Source organism: Aedes aegypti, chromosome 2, assembly GCF_002204515.2.
Source record: "Aedes aegypti strain LVP_AGWG chromosome 2, AaegL5.0 Primary Assembly, whole genome shotgun sequence".
Lineage (NCBI taxonomy): Eukaryota > Metazoa > Arthropoda > Insecta > Diptera > Culicidae > Aedes > Aedes aegypti.
This window is the reverse complement of record NC_035108.1, coordinates 156920478-156941464: the sequence shown is the minus strand read 5'-3', so window position 1 is coordinate 156941464 and position 20987 is coordinate 156920478. Positions and strand designations below refer to the sequence as shown.

At 36.1% G+C, this 20987-nt stretch overlaps 1 protein-coding gene across 1 annotated transcript in view; it reads left to right on the top strand.

Moving 5' to 3' along the window:
* Positions 1–3610: 3610 nt before the first annotated feature.
* LOC23687733 (G-protein coupled receptor daf-37) overlaps positions 3611–20987 on the top strand; it is a 511826-nt gene continuing 494449 nt past the window's right edge. The window contains exon 1 of the mRNA XM_021842903.1: positions 3611–4524. The gene's annotated coding sequence lies outside the window, so the exon portion shown is untranslated. The remainder of the gene's footprint in view (positions 4525–20987) is intronic.

Below are 20987 nucleotides of genomic sequence, written 5' to 3'. Positions count from 1 at the left end.
GACAGATCAACTGTGATATATTAAGAGTGTAAGACAGAAGCAAATGAAATACACAACTACAAAGTACGAGGAAATTGACGCGCCTGGGATTGAACCCATGACCTTTTGCTTGTGAGGCAGAAGTGGTAGCCATTTGACCACTAACCCCGTATTGTTTCATTTTTCCATACTTGGTAGCAATTATTTAATCCATACATTCCCTGTCACAGTTGATTTCTACCCTACGCCCATTTTATCCACAGTTCATTTAAATTACAATTAATACCTATCACAAACGATTACGAATTTTACCATACACAAATAAAAAAACACTACAGTTAACCCTAAAAAATGCACAAAATTGAAATAAATCTAGAAATTTTGTCATTGAACGTTTACATTGTATCAAACAGAGCTAAAACACCGATTGCAGCTGTAGTGCCAGAAAACGATTCAATTTAAAAATATGATCGAATGGTCTCAACTAAAGTGTCCATTTCCCGCTCATTTTACTCGTCCCGGGATTCGGGACAAAAATCTAAGCTTATCCCGAGAAATCCCGGGATCCCAGGATTTTTCAAACTTGCAATTAAACTAGTATTTTGGTTGAAATAAAATTACAAAATCTATAATACAATTTTTTTCAATGAAAGAAACATGTATGTACGTAACTTCCATGTATGATTTTCTAATTCTGATGAAGTTACTTAATAAAAATCAAAACTTAGCTTGACTAATTACAGGTTTGCTAGGTATTTTTAAAATTCTCTATATCACTTATGAATGGAAGCATGGTAAAAAATTAAGTCATAATTTTAAAGTAATTTGCTTCAAACATTTGAAAAGACATCGAAACTGTTCTAAAGAAATGATTAAAGATCATTATACCTTGTAGAAGATCATGCAAAAAGTTAAATACCCAAAATAAAAAATTGGTGGAATCAATACGCTGCGATACAATACAAAATGAAATCATGGCTATTTTGCGACGCTCATTTAAGGTTTGAATATCGATAAGCATGCATCGAGCCTCGTATGATGGCAGTGGAAACGTTATCCAGCCTAATTTGCTTAAGGCATATAAAAGAAATTGCTTCTGTACTGACTCGATTCTATCACTAGAGTAAAGTGGGGCAAAAGTTCGAGTGGGGTAAGAGTTTCTTTTTAAGATTTCTAGTTCAATTCAAAACAAATCTTATAAATGTCATGGTGGTTCGAATACTATTCAAGTGAGAGACTTTCAATCCAAATATCAATTTTTGGCCCATAGTGGGGCAAAAGTTCGAATCAGCGGGGCAAAAGTTCGACCCATGTATAAAATCACGGAAAAATTTGCAAATTGCCTAAAAACCACATATTATCTTCAAATTCAGTTAAATTTGTGTGATCGTGTAAAAACTGCTACCAAAATTTAACATTTTCACTTAGTTTTGCGAAAAACTGCTATTTTTGAGTATATTACAATTAACTCGGTTTTGGGCATTTTTTTGATGAAAATTTAGTGTGTATTTTTCGTTAAACTTAAGTTTACGGCTGGTGTAAAGTATGTCTGTCATAAAAGAATCGATATTTTGTTTTTTCGCCAGCGAACTTTTGCCCCACACTAGATTCGAACTCTTGCCCCACCGGTGGAGCAAAAGGTCGAATAAGACAATCAATTTTGAAACTGTTATAACTAAAAATGGGTAAATATTTTAACACAAGTTTGTTTAGCAAAATTTTAGCCAATATGTTGAAGGTTCACTGTATGGTATTTGTTTTGTTTTCACTGCTATTGTTTTCCTGGAAACTTTGATTATACCACTAAGGTCGAACTTTTGCCCCACCTTACTCTATGTGTTTTTATATGTGGGGACCACACAATACTACAATATTCTAGAACTGATCTTACATAAGCAATGTACAAAGTTTTGATCGTATATGGATCCCGAAAAGTGTAGCTAAAACGCTTAATAAAGCTCAACATATTGGTAGCTTTATGGATAATCGTATTATAATGATCAGTAAAGGTAAGTTTTGAATCTAATATGACACCTAAATCTCTAATCTTATCGCACTTTTGAACAACTTGATTTCCTAAAGAGACAGTAATCTGTGCTGTATTCCGTTTTCTGCTATATGTGATTAAATTACATTTTTTGACGTTTAATTGAAGTAAGCTTTTGCTACACCATTCATCAAATATACTTATTTCATTCAGATAAATGTCGCTGTCTTTGTTGCTATTGATTTCCATATAAAGTTTCATATCGTCGGCATAAATAAGAATTTTAAGATGTTTAAACACATATGAAATATCGTTAACAAATAATATAAATAACAATGGACCTAAATGCGAACCTTGGGGAACTCCTGATGTAACGTGAACAGGTTTAGACAATTTTCCCTCAAATCTAACTATTTGTTGGCGATCTGTTAAATACGATTCAATCCAGTTAACGAGTCTCATCGCAATTCTCATTTTATTGAGCTTGAAAATCAACATAGGAATGTCTAGTCTGTCAAATGCCTTACTAAAATCGGTGTAAAGTGCTTCGACGTGGTTACCTCTATCCATTGCATTCAAAGTGTAATTTACAAATTCCAAAAGGTTTGTTGTAGTAGAACGACCTTTATAGAAACCATGTTGTGTATTCGTTATTCTATGTTTTATTTGGCTAAACACATTTTTATTTATAATTGATTCAAATAGTTTTGGAATGGATGAAATAATAGCAATTCCACGATAATTTCGAACATCAGATTTTCTACCAGACTTGTAAATGGGTATGAGATGCGATCTTTTCCATTCTTTTGGAAATCCGCCCATTTCAAGTGACTTGTTGAATAGCCAAAATAATGGTGCTGTAAATTCATTAGCTAAGTTTTTCAGTAAAATAGGTGGGATTCCATCTGGCCCTGATCCTTTGGTGGAATCTAAATTCTTCAGTCCTGTTAAAATGTCATGTACCAGTATTTGACTAACACCGATATCGTTTGTAAAATCAGGAAAACTAGAAAAATATTCAAAATCACGATCTTTATCCGAAAAGTTAGTAAAAGTCTCTTGGAAAAAAGTAGCAAAAAGATTGCACATGCCATCTGGATTATCTGCTGCTCTATCATCCAATGTCATTTTAGATGGAAAATTGTTAGACTTCATCTTCGATTTACACTAATCAAATTATTGACTGAAGTTTAGGTGTACTCTCAAATTTGTTTTCTCTGCCTATGATTATCAAACCAGCTGTTGAGAGAAAAGCATTGGAACTTTGCAACTAGATAAATAAAAATATGTGATTCTTACTAGGTAGCTTCTCTTTTTTATGATGCTTTTCTATTTTATCAAATTAGGCTTGATAGTGCGGAAAAATGTAAGTGTTCCCGGGATGTCAGAATTAAAATCCCGGAAAACGGGAAATCCCGATTTTTTTTCAAATCCTGGGATTTTTTGTCCCGGGATGGACACTCTCGTCTCAACCAGTGACCAAGACAGCATCTTGGAATATTTTCGCAATGTACTAACGATTGCAAACTTTACAATTTATATCCCTTATATCCTGGCAACATTGTGTTCCGAAGCAGAACTTGACGAAAGCATAATCTTCTTCGGGGAGTGTGCTGTAGCCGGTCGTCAGTACCGGTATACATCCCGTCGTGGCAGGACATCCGTCTCCTTAGTCCCTGTCATAACGTTCTCTGTCATATCGAAAATGCTATGTAGAGCTATAGCTACTCGCTCGTTCTCAGCTGTTGAAACGTGTGAAATCTCCGCTCGTTAGATTGCATCACCGCCCGTCGCGCCGGATCACCAACAGGATACGGTCTCAGCAGCAGCCAGCGGGTGGGTGTTGGTTGGCGTTGGTTTTCCTCCCCGTACAACGTTGTTGATCAAAATACACGGTACGGTTGGAAATTTCATTCAGTTTTCGATCAGACTCCGTCGAGAGCAGACCGGTTGCATAGAAGTTCAGAGTATCGGAAAAACGGTGATGACGGATTTCGTTCGAGTTTTGTGAGTGCTCAAGGTGGCTTTAAGATTTAAAAAATTCTTCGACGAGAGACGAGGAAAATTTAAAGTGTTGGATATCAACGGATCACCTTTATGGATGAAAAGATGTGTAGATAAAAGTGTGTGGCTTAGGGGATGAGTTCATATCCGGAGTAAAAAAAAATCACGGTTGGGATATCGTTTCCATTCGTGGAAGATTTTTTTTAAGTGCTTGCCAACAACCAGAAGAAATCCGTGCTATTACAACGTTCATTTTTTCAATATTCAATTTGGGAGTTCCATGTTAGTGCCCTTCTACTCGGTTGTAAATAAAAGTGAACCAAGCATACAAGTTTTTCTCTGCTGTACCGCTACCCTGGCGGTTGATGAAGCCATCGTGGTAAAAGTTATAATTCATCCCGTTGTAGTCAGTGTTAATGAATGTTCTCGGGAGTGAGATTCAATTAACTTTTAAACTCGACACAAGATAGATAAAGTGCGACTTTTTTTTAGCGAAAATACGTGAAACATTTTCAGGCAGAGCATCAGATTTTCTTCCGACCGAGTGAAAATCGGTAAGTGAGCTAATTAGCAGATATTGACTGTTTCCTTCTTCGTCTAGACAAGAGTTGGCAGGATGCCATTGTTTAGTCACGCTATGGTGCACCGCTTGAAAGAGGCTTCAGTCATTCGCTTCTGGAAGTAAAAGTTTTCCATTGGTTCAGCCATCTTTGTTGTATGTTGTGTATTTTTCATTAGTTTTCCCGCTTTAATAAGCTTTGAAGTAAAACCCTTCGCGCATACCGGGGGAGTAGTCATCAAACAAAACAGAATGAAGAAAGTTTTGATGCTGGCAGGAGTTTACTAATTCCGTGGAAAATTAAATGTTGAGGAGCTACAAGTGGTTACACAGAATAAGCTCGGTTCTGTTGTTCGAGTAAGCAGAACCTTTAATAATCTTCCTAACAGTGATTTATTTATTTTTATAGAGTATAAATAAATTTATGTGATTGATGCTGTATCTAAATGAGAGGGTTTGAAACAAGAGGGTGTGAGTGACAAAACTATCTTTTTGAGAAAATTGAATTTGAAGTTTTTCAGTATTTTTCATTCCATATAAATTGAATAAGAGTTAAAAGAACAAGCCAATCTTCTACGAATTATGTTGTTTTTTTTCTGATGGACGAAAAAATCACCCAAAAATAATGTTGGAGAGCCAAGAAACTGTAAAAATTTTTGGCATGCTTAACTCGAAGCCGGCCAGATTGTCACTCACACGATTGTCCGACATTTCCCCGAATGCAATTTCCTCGAATGATGTTTTCCCGAATGAACTATTTCCCCGAAAATTATTTTCCCGAATGTATCATTTCCCCGAAAAAATCGTAATGTAAATGACATACTGAAAGCTATCCATGTTCCTGCTGCCAAAAAGTATTTGACGTGTTAGCTTATGTAAGATTAGACGAAAATTGATTGATGTGTTATAAAAATCCATGTATTTAAAGTTACAGATGTTCAAAATAATGTGCCACGAGCATTTGGCTCAAAACAACTTAGATCAATTTTTGTGATACCATGATGAAAAAAGCGAGCAATGATAGGCAGTTTCATTTGAAGCGGTATCTTTGGAGTATAGATATTTGGCTTATGAACATGTGGACGAATGAACATTCGGCTTAGTTTTGCCTTCTTGGAATAATAGGCTGTTCTTTATATTTATACTGTTCCAACATTCAGTAACACTTAGCTGATAATCTTAAATTTCCCTTCTTTTAATAATAGGCTGTTCTTTCACATTGTTTCGCATTATTACACAAAGATGCCTTATTTGACCAAACGTCTTCGTGCCATATGTTCACTAGGTTAAACGTAAGTTCATTACACTTAGTGACTGGCTACAGTGAAACCATTGATCCTTAGAATCTATTATATCTTGTACTACATAATGAAACCTTGAGTCTTTCTTCTAGTCTTTCTTTTCCCCCTGACAATCAATATTAGTTTTCCAGATAAAAATCTTTTTTATGTCTTGAATAGAAACAATTTTCCCGAACGTCAATTTTTACAAATCGTTCCTAAATGGGTCATCTAGTCGAAAACGTCAAATACATAGAACATGTTAGTATTGAATACTAAAAATGCTAATAATCACTAATTAAACAGAAAAAAAACCTTACTAATGTTCGAACTCTTTTTAATGTTTGTTAAGAAAAAAATCACCTATTTGAAAAAAAAAACTCCTAATTAGATAGAGTAATTAAGAGTAATTAATTAAGTAGATCGAAAGCATTGGAAATGTTTAATCATAATATTAGAATCTATAGTATTCGTTCTCATAATGACATTTGAACTAGTAGCATGTAATTACCAGAAAAAATCTGATTAAAGTTTCAGTAGCTCTATTAATTTATATTGAAATATTTATCTATGAAAAACAGCCTTCAAATAAAAGAAGGGCAAATTTATGATGAAATCAGTAGCATCTGCAAGCATAACAATATCAAACCAGCAAAGCTTCAAAGAACTGCCTACGATGATAAGAAGGTGAGAGTTTTAAAATTATCAACTATTTTGATGCCAATGATTATTAGACCAGTAATATAAAGAAGAACAACCTATGTTTTAAAGAAGGGATTTTTATAAAATTGAAAACAAGCCTTTTACGTTCTCAGTTGTTGTTGAAAAAAACGTCTGCTAATGTTTTAAAAAACACAATCTACTAACGCGGAAATAATGATCAAATGATAGCCTGGACACGGTGCGCTGGACTGCCAAATGCGTTCCAAATCAACTAATGTCGAATTCGTTTTTGAGCCTAGGTTGGAACTGGTCGCTCTGACTCAGAGTTACAACTCCAACCCGAATCAGGTTCGACCGAGCTACAATTTTGCTTGACGTTGGTTTGTTTATGTGTTGATCACTGACCCAGTTCCTAAAAACGAAAACGACATTAGTGACTCATTCATTCTGTCTAAGTCTAAGTAAGACGTAGTTAACGTCAAAAATTGTTACTTTATCATATCACTTGAAATTATATGAATATTGTTTCCATTTAGTTGAAGTTGTTAAACTTCAGCGTTTCATTAGTGAACATATTTGACAAGAACATTCAATTAGAGGAAAGATAATTGTAACTGTGAAATGTAGTAGAATTGGTGGTGGTAGTCTGAAAGTGTATAGTATGTTGTAGCACGTTGATATTTTGAATTATATATTTTTAAGGTATAATTCTATTTTTCAATTTATAACGTTTCCTGAAGGGAATATAAAGAGCTTTCAAGAAAACCCCACAATCATTGCTGCATTGAAAACAAATTAAGAAGCCACAATTATCGTTCTCGTTTTGTCGATGGCAAGTCAGCCCATTTCTTTTAATTCGGTGTCACCGTTTCGTGAGAAACGAATTACAAAACTAGTAAAAACGCAAATAATAGTGAAAACTAGCACTTAACAATGAAAAACTTTATTTCCCCCTCCCCCCTCCTCTAGGGGTTATCAAATATTTTGGGTACCATCATTATTTTGACATTATTTAAACATTGTTCAACTTTGATGTTTAGTTACTCTGACTATTATGGGTGGATTTCGATAATTGTTGTATATATATGTTGTATATTCACATAACAAATGTGCAAAATATGAATAAAATTTATCAAAAAATAAAAAATACATATGATAAAAAATCTTCGAGCTGTTAGTAGAATACCTATAAGTAGATGAAGAACCGAATTTAGTACTATACCATTTAATTCCACTAGAGTTTGTATCCTTTGACAGATACGCGTATTTAGTACACGACACTGAAGACGGCCTTATAGTTGAGGTCGAAATACGCGTATCTGTCAAAGGATGCAAACTCTAGTGGAATTAAATGGTATTGTACTAAATTCGGTTTTTTCATCTACTTAAAAAATATATGAATAGCAGAAATCTATGCAACATGTCAATAATAACTTTTAGAAATTGATCCAATACGATCAGATGTGATAAACGATTTCGTGGTTATGGTAACTATTTCTCGGCATAGTAAAATAAAAACGGTTGTGTATTTAAACATACTACTTATTTTTTAAACACTGGTATAGTATGAGTGTCACAAATTTTCTCGCTCCCATTGGACTCATATGGATGTTCCATATTGATGGACAGAACAGGTAAGATGTTGCTGCCTTTTCTACGACCGCTTAACGATCCGTTACCAAATCAGAATCGGAAGTCTGTGTCAGATCCGGATCACAAAACGGATGTTGCATCTGTTGCAACGGTATGAATAGTAGAAGATATTCAGTTGACGCGTCCCATCCTCTTGTTCTTGACATTACGTCCTCACTGGGACAGAACCTGCTTCTCAGCTTAGTGTTCTCATGACCACTTCCACAGTTATTAAGTGAGAGCTTTCTTAGCCAATGTTGCCATTTTCGCATTCGTATATCGTGTGGCAGGCACGATGATACTCTATGCCCAGGGAAGTCAAGGAAATTTCCTTTACGAAAAGATCCTGGACCGACCGGGAATCGAACCCAGACACCTTCAGCATGGCTTTGCATCGTAGTCGGGGACTCTAACCACTCGGCCAAGGAAGGCCCCAAGGTATTGAATTGAGAAACATTCTGAGGAGCACTCATAAAAAGATTTGATTTGATTTTGGCCCGCCGCAAAAGCATATGTTTGTATGCAGAAAAGATATTGGCATTCATTAAACGATTACATTTGCATGTTAATTAATATATTGATGAACTCATACAGGAGCGAAAAATTTTGATATGATAGTGTGTAAATAATTATCGAGGCTTGGTGCGCTTTGGTTGTTTGGGAAATAACGTTTTCAACTTCAATCCTCTTTGAACACAGTGCATATAAGATTCAAGAATCAAGAATTCAGATTCAGCACACTCGATTACCACTTGATAGACTTGAGTTCGAAACTAATTGAATTACTACTTATTTGTTTTTCAACAGATAATAAGAATTCATCAAATTTTTATTTCTGAGACTATTGTTGACCTAATAAAGCGGCTGTATCTATCTATCTTCTATCTTCTATATAAATAAAAATGGAATGGTGTTTGTATGTCACGAATTGGCTTACGAACGGGTCAACGGATTTGAATGATTCTTTCTAAGTTTTGTTCGTCAAGGGTTCCGACGTGTTTGTGTGTATTGAAATCCCAGGTTATTCACCGGGAAAGTTGAAAAGGCGAGCGCGAACGAAACTGTCATTTTATATGGGACGATCAAAAGCGTTTTTCAACAGCCTACTTGATGGCAAGACGAAGTTTGCCGGGATCACTAGTGTAGAAATACTTTTAAGTTGAAAATTGCAAAAAACATCCAACCATGCCGAACCAAAAACCATTTTCTTTAATTTTTGTTCAGCCTGAGTAAACTGAGTGCCTTTTTATATGAAATCAAATCTTCTTACATCAAAGATTTATGATGTTGTTTTTTTTGTCTTGGGTTACCGTCGTTGGGGGTGAGAATGGGTTAAAAAAGGATATGTAGGTACGAAATATTTATTGAATAACTATCGCAATATCACCCCAATAAACTTTAAATTTGGTGTGTATGTACTTTGATGTTATATTAACAACTGTACAAAAAAATAAAGTAAAATGTTTATTTACTACGGCACTACAAGTGAATAAAAAATGACCCAATCTCACCCCATAAAGGGGGTGACATTAGGTCACTGTAATTGAAATAACTTGTTTTTTTTTTGCGAATATGATTGCAAAACCATTCACAGCTGAAAAATATTGATGAAATGGTGGTAGGTCATTTGGCATAAAGTCGTTTGGCATAATGGTCGTTTGGCATAATAGTCGTTTGGCATAATGAGTCCGAAATGAAGTATTTTTAAAGATGACATTCGCCTTTAGGTTTCTATTAAATCTTTCTGATGACATCAGGCTTGTTTTGGAGTCAATTGAGACAAAATGACACCATATTCAACAATCATATATTCTTGGATAAACTGACGCATATAAGGATAGTTATTGTCAATGGTATTTTATTATTTATCCCGAAATTACCGTTCTTCTATATATTAATTCTTCTCTTTAGCTTTGCTAATGGAATATTTTTTTGCACTGAAATTGGTGATATATTTAGCACAAATTTTCCTTTCTTTTGAACGTTCTATATTTTTTTTTCTAAATATGATGTAATTGAAGGTATAAAAACAAAATATGATGTAATTATAGGTATAAAACAGTTGATTCAAAATTTAAATAAATTCCACCTTCTTTTATACAAAGGCTGTTCTTTGGAGCTATATTTTTGAGATACTTTTTTTGTTTCCAACTGACAACAGGGTGACAATTGATAACATTGATCTACTCAAGATATCAGTGATATTCCCCGAATGTCGTTTCACCGAACGCCAATCCACCGAATGCAAGTTCTCAGAATATCCCGTTTCCCCGAATCGCCCACTTCCCCGAAAAGTTTTTGGCACTCATAATTGCGGTAACTTTATAAATTTCAGGGTGGTGAACGAACTGGCCATCTAATATGCACCCTTCTTTATTTAATTGGTGATTCTTTCTTGTTTACCATCCAACCATAGCACCTTTTTAAACTGCACCACTTTTCGGGGAAACAGTTCATTCGGGGAAATGGCTTTCAGGGAAAAGGATCATTCGGGGAAACGACATTCAAAGAAAGGACATTTGGGGAAAAGTAGCACAATCACTTCCTTGATTCTGAACGCAATTTTTGATGTCTATTTTTTGGCGTCTAATCTTCTAATTACTCAATCATAAATTTTGCCTTCTTTTAAAAACAGGCTGTTATTTATATTTATTCTGTTTGAAATTTAATTATTTAGTAAAGCTAAATGTTAATCATTCCTCTATTTTGCTGTTTTATCAATTTTTGGAAGACGTGCTATTAGAATGATAATTACTTTAGAACCTGCCAATATTCAACTATTTCTTTTTCTTTCAACATGATCTTCTTTCGAGATATGCTGGAAAAAAAATATTTCAATCACAAATTTTCCCTTCTTTTGATAGAAGACGGTGGTTTTGATGTTTACTTCCAAAATTAAAATTAATATTAAACCGTTCAAAACTTTTGCCACAAATATTTTCATTTAAAAATGTGTTGTTCCTTTGAGTTACGCTGTGAGAAGATTTTTTTTTTTGCGTTAGAGCCTTAAACATTTTGAACGAAAAATAATCTACTCTCGTATGTAGGCAATTTTTGCTGCAGTAATAGAACTTTGGATAAAAGCCTTAAATATTTTGCAAATATATTTTCACTTCTTTTACCAAGTAATTTTGAATAAGTGTTACGACCAAACTGGGACAGAGCTTGATCTGCAGGCGATATATTTTTTGAGCGTTCCCTTGATTAATAATTGCGAACTTTCTTTGCCAATTTACTATTTTCAAATATGTATATCAAAACAAGCTCAAAGTACTCTATGTTCCGGGATGTGTCACGAGTTTTATTTAGTTATGCTCTCTAATGTCACAACAATTTTGACATTCATTGCTTGGAAAATCTCTGAACGAACACCACGCTTGTTGAGAACCTACCAAAATTTTTTGCTATGAGCTCGGTGGTGTTGATCTTGGTAAAAGATTCGAAAATGCCGATATTCATTCTAAGTAAATCATTATGTCAAACGGACATTATGCCAAATGACCATTATGCCAAATGGCCACTATGCCAAACGGGGTACAATCTGATGAAATACGATGTAAACAAGGCGAAAAGGCAACTAAAATGTTTCACAAGTATGATAAACCTACTTAAAAGTACAAGTCTACCGAAAAATTGAAGAGCTATGAGAAAAAATATGTAAACCCAGCGTTTATCGTCAAGTTTACATAAATTTTCTAGTTTTTTCTCTTCAATTCTCATCCCTATTGCCATAAAGCCTATTCAGTTTCCCCAAAGGTGCACCGAAACAGTTAATATTTTAAACCTTCGTAAAAAGTTAAATATCGGTGCGACATTCCACGATCAATGCATTTCATACAGTTGATGACGTCATAATCCTGGTATTTCAGCGATTCATTTGTACTTTCGTGAGATGCTTCTACAATATGAAAACACTAATAAATAATTAAATTTGAAAACAAAAATCCATTTGATTAAATTTTACGTTGTTGCTGCGCACGAAACACAGTTGCTGGTTTGAGAAGTTGTCAAAATGCGTAGCATTGTTATTTAATGCACGGAATCCTCGAGTAGACTTGTTCTGTGTTTCAGGATGTTGTGTTTAGAAAGAATAAACACATTCTTATGATGAAAGAGTACATAAGGCACCGTAAAACGACAAAAATGTAGACTAGTGATTTCAGTCACAATCCCCAACTAACATTCACTCATTTATCAAATACCATTATGGCAGTTTTATTCAGCATCATGTTTAATAACATTTTAATTATTTTCATGGCCAACCTTTGTTCAGGCGTTGTTCACACCAATTTGGAGAAACTTTAAAGCATGTCGTCGAATTCCAGCTTTATTTTTCAGCTTTTGAAACGTTTTACAAGCATTTAGTTCAGCTTTTATACGACTGGTTCAAAAATAATTAAAAACAAATAAAAAACAAAAACATATTTTTTTAGACGCTTCAAATGTAGTGTACACAAATAGCATGATATAACAACCATATTTAAAAATCGCCTGGATACTGGATACGAACTCGAGACCTTTCAATCGTCAGCGGTATGCCTTGCCATCTGCGCCGTCCTAGAACTGATGAATAAATTGTCCAGCGCAAAATATAAACCTCTCATAGCTGAATATTGATCATGTTTGAGCTTCTATTCGACATCGTCTAATCAACACATGGTACGCTAATCAACAACTGAACAAGCATATTATTCAGCTGCTGTTTAGTGCTGATCCAAGCTGAGTTCAGTCGGCTATTTTTAGCGCACAGTGAGAAATTTTATGTCAATGATGGTCAAAAATAATCAATAATACACAAAGTGAAATCAGTCTGAAATGATTAAGGTGAATATGCATCGAAGCCAAACCTCAAATTTTCAAGAGCCCATTAATCTAATTTCATAATAAGTTTTAATTTGTTCAAAACTTCAATTTGAAGGATTCATTAACTTAAATTTAATTTCATTTATTTTATAAATTATATTTGTATTAATTTATTATATTATTGATTTGTATTTTTCCGTCGATTAGAACGTGTTATTATGCATTAAAGTCCTCTGTATGAATATATTTAAATTATTTGAAGTATTCTGAGGACTATGCGCCTGAATAAAAATATGTTCGAATATCTTGACGCGTGGGATTTTTTTTTTCCAGAAATGGCCAAGTAAATCATTTTTCTTAGATTGCACTATTCAGTTGTGAAGAAATGTCATTTCAAATGTAGCTCGCTATAGAAATTTATTTAATCAATTCTGTCAACCAAATTTCCACTTTTCTTGTACGGAACAACATCCCGAGCAGGCGAAAAGAGCTAAGCAATTGCAAATTATAATATGGATAGCTAAAAGTGATATTAACCAGATAGATATAATATATAAAAGATCTGGAAACGACATCTGAAATTAACTTCATACAAAAAACAAACAAAATTTGGATGTTGTATTTAGATCCTTTATGTCAATCAAGTCAATATTACGCTCTGTTTGTTAGTACTTCGCTCCTACTAGGAATACTTAGCTCAAATGTTTGTTTTTGTTTTTCAAAATAATTCTACATTTCTGGAGGCTGACCATGTTTATTTTCTGAACGACTATTTAAAAAGTTTTGAGAAAGCATAAGTTATAAGCTTTGAAATGCATTCTGAACTCAACACGAATTTCGGATATTTTGTCCATTTTATGAAATTTAGTTATAATGTGATCGCTTTTACAAGGCTTATTTATTGCTGAACAATGTGTTTGTTAATCGTCATTTTGGCCTCTATTGGATCAACTGTTCTTATAATATACTGAAGCTGAACTAGGATTTTATAAGATACTTATTCAGCTCTTATTCATGCTTATGTAAAACATGTGGAAATAGCTGAATTGCGACGCAAGTAAAACGTCAGTTCGTCTTCTGAATATCCTTTTATACATATACATTTGTTTAGTGGAATATTGGTTTTTTAATTGGGGAAAACATGCCTTATTCAGCTCATTATTAAAACAATGTTGACTAGTCGAATGAGAATCGTTGGAAACGTTTAATAAGTGGCGATTCAACTTTTGTTCATTCTTATGCATGAAGTTGAACATTGACCAAAGTTTGTGTTAAAAAAGCACCTTCTCAGCTCTGTATAGAGCAATATTTTTATTCAGCTGTCATTACCATTATTGAACAATAATTAAACATGCATGCTTATTTGGTCGGGGTTCTGCTAAACCGCACCAAGTGCCATTTTTTCCCTAATCGACTTTTTTACACCAGAGGACTCAAATAATCATTACCTTTCTACCATAAAAATATCATGTAATTTGCACAGTCCCTTGTAATCTTACATCAAAAATTTTCTTTAGATGGACATGTAAAACTGTAATTTTGTTCAGCCAGAGTGAACCATAAACCAACGCACGTCATCAGAGGGAATTCATTTTTCAGATATGAAGCTATATTTTTTCAACTTCCTTCTATATTCTTACAATTTATCCATTCCAAGCAACTCATAGAAACAGAGGCCAGTGAAATTGGGCAGCAATTGATTAAATAAAATAAAATATAGCTCCGGTGGCGTTGACCTTTTTTTTTCTAATTTTATCCAGCCACACCGCACTAAGTACTGTTTATCTGAAAATCACATTTAGACATGGAGTAAAGGCATTTACATGCAATACACACTTGCACTAGCGTGTTATATAATGTGTTTATCAAACCACACAGAAGCCGTAATGAAAAAACGAATAAATTTAATCTGATGCTGTGTGAACAACTCAGGTGGACTTGGTGCGCTTTAGTTGTTCAGAAAATGGCATTATCGCCATCAAACCCCGTCAGACAAACTGCACATTACTTCATTCAAGTTTATCACCATTCCTTCAAGAAGTGAAGATGACCTAGTGGTAGCACACTAGATTATCACTCAGAAGGCAAGAGTTCGAATCACGCTGAAACTTTTTTTTCTGATGTTCTATCAAACAACTTTTAGATTCTGTGCTTATTTTTATATTGCAGAAAAACATCAGCAGGTCAATGTACATCTAAAAAGATGGTGATTCCTGGTGAACACTTCACGAATTGAACTGTGAACTTGATCAGCAAAGGAGCACCAAATGGGAGCAACTTGGTGCGCTTTGGCAGAGCGAATTCATGGTTTTCTTCGATCTATGTATGAACATGTGAGAACCTTGATTCAATACATTCGAATCCTTCCCATAAACACTTGTGACATGGATTCCAACATGCACGGTGATGATAAACATCATTTGTCTCCAATTTTATTTGTGTTGTTGAAAACTGTGAAACACATCCAACCATACCGAACAAAGAACCATATTTTTCAATTTTTGTTCAGCCAGAATGAACTGAGTGCTTCATATTGTTTAATGAAATCCAATTACATAGTTAATTTTTTAAGATTTACTAGTATATTTAACCTCGGTGTACTTATTGAACACTGTTAATCGCATGTGAGCGATAAAAAAAATAAAATTATCATAAAGCATAAGCATAAGCATAAGCATAGATGACCGTACAATTCGTAGTTGCTACTCCGTGATTGACCAGAACAATCGAAGTTGCACAGGGAATTAATGAATGGGGCTTGGGATTAGCTTACCATTCTTCAATGTGCACAAATCGAGAGCTCAAATTTAAAAGTCAATAACGGCGCCGGCCACGTCCTTACGGTCATCGGGGAAGGGAAGGAATGTTAGTGTGACTACCGTTGTTACTAGAGACCGAGATCACCTCTGCATTTCCACGGTTGTCATGGAGAGGATATTGGGTTAGTGGGATAAGGTAAAGATCTGGGAGTCACCAATGTTTGGTGATGTGATCCATGATATAATCACGCCTAACCGGATTCGCGAAATAATTCGATAATCGCATTAAACGCCGAACAAGTGTTCGTCACTCGCCCACGCAAGAGCAAGCGACGCGATCAATAGATCAAACACTACTAGCGATCAGCGGCGCTTTTTCATTTCTCTGAGCGAACGACGCGCGACAAGTTTGATCCTGCCCTCATCACCCGCCCCAGCAGGAGCAAGTGTCAAGGTCGAAGGATCAAACACTACTCGATAAAAAAAATAAAATTATCATCCGCGATAAACTAGTACAGGAAAAGACTTTAAAGTAAAATATCTCGGAATAAAGATTTTGGCACTTGGTGCGGTTTAGCAGAACCCCGACCATTTGTGGCTCTGAATTGTTAGTTGGGTCGTTCTTGTATGACCCAATCTCACCCCCATTTTTAATGTTTTAGACACTGTACCGTTAAATATTAAATTTTTGTGGAAAAATGAAACAGATTCCGAAAATTTCGATTGAAATGTATTGAAAAGACTTTGGACCTTCTAGTAATATAACAATAGAGGTTAAAGTACATGCGTGATACTTTGCACAGAAGAAATTCAATGTTGTAAATTTTCTCTAGTTTCAACATGCAAGTCTATTGATATATTGAACAAAACCTACAATTACAAAAAATGTATACTGTGATTAATTATGTGTAATAATATGTTCCCTTACATATGAATTATTAATTTTAGTAATATTAGAGTTAGCTGAAATATTTCATAAATCACATTTTTCCGTTTTGACCGAATATCACCCCCTAGACCCATTGTCGCCCCTATCGACGGTACCGTCAAACGGGGTAACTTGCAGCATTTTTCAACTTCAAAGTTATATGGATGAAAAATTGAAGAACTCAGATGAAACAAACACAATCTGGTATCCTTATCGCCACGTAAGGAATACAATGCGGTATTCCTTCTATTCTAATTTGGTTTCCTGGGATGAGGAAAGATTTCCAGACTTTTCCAGACAAATTTTCAAAATCTTCCTGATTTTTGAAAAATCGACTTGGCACGACCTGCATGGAAGCATACTGCAACCAAAATGTTATGGCTACAATGATGGTCCCTTAAAACAGATTTCCAAAGCATTCTTGTGCCATGACTTGATATTTCCATGTGGCAATGTTAACTACCCCCTAATGTTTCCCTCACTACTGATTTCGAAAGATGCCAATGTATTTCTGCAATTTGAGAATTTTCGGTACGAATATTTTATAATTCATAGAATTTTCCGGAAGTTTTGAAATAATTCAAAACAGGAGAAACACTACAACAGCATTTAAAGCTATAATTATTTCAGACTAGCATACGCTCGTCATACACAGTTTGTTTTTGTTTTCCTCAAAGAAACTTGCACACGCTTTCCAGACTCATCAAAAAACATATGGAAATATTACCCAGTTTAAAAATTTACACCCGGATTCTGGGTGTTTTTCGAGACTGAGTGCATATTGTTTTACTCTAAGGTTCACAACTACATCTACACTAGGGCACCCATACCATTGGGCGTGATAACCACTATAGCGGTCATGCGACTCAAAGCTAAAGGGAGTCTATAGAAGCAAATGATGGAAACGAATAGGTGCATAGGCGTCGCAAGGGAGCGACAAGATTGAAAATTTTTAATTAGGTGGTGAAAATTGAGCAAGCCATTTTAAAGTCAGTAAGCATCGAAGCGTCCTGTATTTTGCCTAGCTTCTCTACTGGAAAAGGGTTGGCTCAAAGCTTTGAGCTTTGCTACCAACACAGGCAAAATACAGGAGGCTTCAATGTGCTCTTATACTGACGGCAATCAACCGAACGGTTCTATCGATCGATGACTGATATTGGGAATTAACACGCAGTCAAAGATGGTTTGTCTTTATCATGTGTGCTCTTCCCGCCAGTCACCACATGATCCTATTAGAACTGCATTTCTTATTAGCCAAATTTTTCATACATAGGAGAAGGTATCGACCGTGATTGTTTTATTTTATTTTGTTCAATTTTCACTTAAAACATGCTTAAATCTTTCGAAAAACAAAATGAAGTATATAGTCAGGAGCGGTCGGTGCCAGTACTTGTTTTAAAAATATAAAACTTGTAACATTCATATTTTTTTTTTTTTTACTTATCTCGTTTATTTGGCAGGCTCGGGCGCCGTATGGCATAACAGAGCCGAAATCTTTTCTTTTTGTTTACATTATATACATTTTGAAATTTGTATTTATTTTAAAAACTATGTTAGTTTGGGAAAGTTTTAAGGTTAGGGAATACATTTGTACATCAGGAAAGGAAAGGATTTTTCGGGATATCTTAAGCTACTTAGACTACTATGCTGATGAAGCTTGAAGGGACAGGATGTCCAGATCTGTAACGAGTCTAAACAAAAACGGATTATGGGAGACAAGACGAGAAGAGGACAATTTGAAGGGGAAAAAGAAAGACAGGGAACGAACGACAATCAAACTCGGACATTGATACGCTTCAAAAACAGATAGATAAAATTCATATATTCTAAATCAAGGCCCGCCAACACTTCCCTGACAGGCTTCTGCTGTTTTCCTCGGATCCGGAGAGTTTCAGTCAGTTCAGATCTGATGCCACGATGTTCACTGCATCCCCACACAACATGCTCGATATCCTGGTAAGCCACGCCGCAAACACAGAGATTGCTTTCTGAGAGCCCAATACGGTGGGTATGCGCGCTTAACGAATAGTGATTGGACATAAGCCGACACATGACACGAATGAAATCACGGCTCATGCCCAACCCCTTAAACCATGGTTTTTTCGACACCTGTGGAAATATGGAATGCAGCCATCTACCCATTTCTCCGTCTCTCCATTTCTGTTGCCAGCTGATCAAGGTCTCCCGACGGGCCAATGCAAAAAATTCATCGAAGGCGATTTGACGCTCGTAAACATCGCCTTCTTTAGCGCCTACCTTAGCCAGAGAGTCCGCTTTCTCATTGCCCGGAATGGAGCAATGGGAAGGGACCCAAGCTAGGGTAATAGTGTAAGAGCGATTTGACAAAGCACTCAATGCTTGGCGTATTTTATTCGGGAAGTACGCTGAGTGCTTCACCGGCTTCATTGACCGCAGAGCCTCCAGAGAGCTTAGACTGTCGGAAAAAATGAAGAAGTGCTCGGGTGGGAGAGAACTGATATACTCTAAGGCGTAATGTATAGCTGCTAGCTCAGCAACATATACAGAACATGGCTTTTGAAGCATGAAGGAGGCGCTATGAAAAACGTTGTAAACACCGAAACCAGTGATATCATCCATTTTTGACCCATCAGTGAAGAACTGCCGGTTCTCGCTGACATGCCCGAATTTACTTGCAAACATGGGAGGGATAAACTTTGAACGAAAGTGATCTGGTATACCATGGATATCTTGCTTCATGGACAAATCAAATACTACAGAGGAACAGTCGAAGTCTAGGAAGTTATCACGATTGGTGTTAACCGAAGATGGGCTAACCTCCAGCGTCATGTACCAGTAGTACACACTCATGAAACGAGTTTGCGGGTTATGTTCAAGCAGCTTTTCGTAGTTGTCAATAACCAATGGATTGAGAACCTCACAACGGATGAGGAACCTGAGTGTTAACTCCGCGAAACGATCTGTCAGAGGCTGTACTCCTGCAAGTACCTCTAAACTCATTGTGTGAGTCGAGTTCATGCAACCTAGCGCGATGCGAAGACAACGGTACTGAATCCGCTGTATCTTCAGCATATGTGTTTTCGCCGCGGATTGAAAACAAAAGCTACCGTACTCCAAGACCGACAAGATGGTTGTTTGGTACAGCTTGATCAGATCTTCCGGATGGGCTCCCCACCATGTTCCGGTTATAGTTCGCATGAAGTTGATTCGTTTTTGGCATTTCTGTGTCAGATACGCAATGTGTTTTCCCCAGGTGCATTTGGCGTCGAACCAGACCCCAAGATATTTAGAAGATAAGCTATGAGTGATTGTTTTACCCATGAGTGTAAGCGGAAACTTGGCAGGTTTGTGTTTCTTTGAAAAGACAACCATCTCAGTTTTCTCCGCAGAGAATTCGATACCCAGCTTTAAGGCCCAAGTAGACAAATTGTCCAGAGTATCTTGTAAGGGTCCTTGTAGTTCGGCTGCTGTTGGTCCTGTGACAGAAACAACACAGTCGTCTGCAAGCTGTCTTAACGAGCAATTTTCCATGAGACAGTCATCAATGTCTCTCACATAAAAATTATAAAGAAGGGGACTCAGACATGAGCCCTGTGGTAGACCCATGTAGCTAATTCGTGAAACTGACAAGTTGCCATGAGTAAAACTCATATGCTTCTCGGACAACAAATTGTACAAAAAATTGTTCAAAATTGATGAAAGGCCACTTGCGTGGAGTTTGTCTGAAAGAACATCAACACAAACTGAGTCAAAAGCACCCTTAATATCCAAAAACACTGAACCCATCTGTTCCTTTTGGGCAAAGGCAAGTTGAATTTCTGAAGAAAGCAGCGCAAGACAGTCGTTCGTTCCTTTGGCTCTGCGAAAACCAAACTGCGTATCTGACAGCATGCCATTCGATTCAACCCATTGATCCAGTCGAAAGAGAATCATCTTCTCTAACAACTTGCGAATACACGACAACATCGCAATTGGCCGGTACGAATTATAGTTCGACGCGGGTTTCCCGGGTTTTTGGATGGCTATTACTCTCACCTGCCTCCAGTCATCCGGAACAATGTTACACTCCAGAAAGTGATTAAACAAGTTCAATAGGCGCCTCTTTGCGACGTCAGGTAGGCTCTTAAGCAAATTGAACTTGATTCGATCCATTCCTGGAGCGGAATTGTTACATGAAAGGAGAGCAAGTGAAAATTCAACCATCGAAAAAGGTCTATCCATGGCGTCCCTATCCACCGGAATATCTCGTCGCACGCGATCAACAGGAACGGAATCCGGACAAACTTTCTTAGCGAAATCGATAATCCACCGAGGAGAGCTCTCTCGATCTTCATTAACCGACGATATATTACGCATTCTTCTTCCGACGGTCCAAAGCGTTCTTAACGAGGTCTCACGCGATAATCCTTCCACA